At 45.4% G+C, this 1764-nt stretch overlaps 1 pseudogene; it reads right to left on the reverse strand.

Annotated features, from left to right (window-relative positions):
* Positions 1-38: 38 nt before the first annotated feature.
* Positions 39-1761, reverse strand: LOC109378828 (RNA polymerase II subunit A C-terminal domain phosphatase SSU72 pseudogene; annotated as a pseudogene).
* Positions 1762-1764: the final 3 nt, after the last annotated feature.

Raw genomic sequence — 1764 nt, forward strand, 5'->3', positions numbered from 1 at the left:
ATCTAAAGCACGGCGTAGGAGATAAAAACCCAGGAAAAAGGAAACTTGAAAGAAAAGGAAGGTTAAAATCAAAGTTTTTCAGGGGGGGAGGGGGAACTGCTTGCTTGGCCCATACCACTGGTCCCTCCGTGAACTGGAAGTGTGTGACCTTTGACATTAACCTGCCAGTTTCCTCACTTGAAAATTGAGTTAACAACACTAACTACCAATAGGGTCATTTAAAAACCTGAATGAATAATGCATGCCTTGTAAGGAACTCCTTTCGAAGCTGCTGTGATAACCATTCAATAATCTGGCAACTTACGTACAACTTCCACAAACTTGATCATCACCTGTAGTCTCGCTCATATTTACTGTTGGAGATGATGCTTATTACCTACTTCTGTTTGCAGTGAGGGGCTTCCATCAGAGCAAGTATTCCTAACCTGAGGTCCATGGACATTTTTTCTTTAACCAGCCCATTGCTTTAGTCAAGTATTTGTACATTCCAGACAGGTAGGGGACAAAGGGAGGAATGCACCATGAAAGACAGAGCTATATTGGGGGAAAGTACTAGAAAGCTCTTCTTTTTTCTGTTTTGGTTACACAAAATTTCACAATTAAATCTCACTCTTAAATAAAAGTGGGGTAAAAATACTTGATTGTTGTTAACCTGGCATTTATGATATCTATTCATTTCATATGTAGTTTATTTTGGTATTACAACACTGTAAAATAGTAAATGCCACTGAATTGTACACTTCACAAGAGTAGTTTCTTATATAAATGACACCTCAGTAGAAAGAAAGGGAGAGAAGAAAACAGCAAAGTTCAGGGTTCTGGTGCGTCCCACTGGAACACGACAGGAGGAGGAGACAGCTGAAGGAGCAGGGGCTGCTGAACAGTTGATGATCACTAAAGCCAGGAAAGGGAAAGAAAGAAAGAAAGAAAGGGGGGGGTGGGGGGTGAGTTCCACTTCAGAATCCAACAAGGTCCCCAACACCTGAAAGGCAAACAAATTCAACTCATTTTCAAATGCTTAGCTATTTACTTTTCTGCAAATAAACTGGAGGGCTAAAAAATGTAAAGGCTTTTATAAAGAGAGAGCCTAAGACTTGCCAAAGTGCCTCTCTAAGGCCCTTGATTGCAGCCTGGGAAAGGAGACCTGGGCTCTGCTGGGGGGAGGGGCACCAAGTGTCAGGAAGCTTTTGAAAGGGCTGGGGATTAACAACTGTGCCCCTAATCCTTCCGCCCATTTGGGGGTCTCCCTTGTCCTCCATATAGGTTGAGGGAGGAGCAGCAAGTTTAGGGAGTCTGAACATTTTTGTCCCCAAACAAACTTGTAAACGTTGCATCTCACACATCTCACACTGTGCACCAGTCTTTTCAACTTACACACACGCACACAGAGCAAGGTACATTTCAGCGGCAGAAGCCCTGAACATAAAAACAAACATCAGGAAGGAACAAGTGCTAAGCAAAGGGAGCTGAAAAGGAAGGCATCAGGAGGGGCGGCGGGCCGGGCCCCAGGCCGCATCAGTAGAAGCAGACGGTGTGCAGGAAGCGCCTGTGGTTCTTCTGCTCCAAGTACAGCAGCAGCTCCTTGATCTGGTTGTCCACATCATCCAAGAACTCAATGTACTGGCAGAGCTCACAGATGACGAAGGCCCCCAGGATGGCCTCATCCTCTTCATCCTGGATGTCCACGTTGACCACGTGCACCAGCTGGCAGGTCTCCTGCTCCCTGGAATTCAGATGTTCCACGACCTGGTCGTACACCTTCTC

Source organism: Hipposideros armiger, unplaced genomic scaffold, assembly GCF_001890085.2.
Source record: "Hipposideros armiger isolate ML-2016 unplaced genomic scaffold, ASM189008v1 scaffold_4440, whole genome shotgun sequence".
Taxonomy (NCBI): Eukaryota; Metazoa; Chordata; class Mammalia; order Chiroptera; family Hipposideridae; genus Hipposideros; species Hipposideros armiger.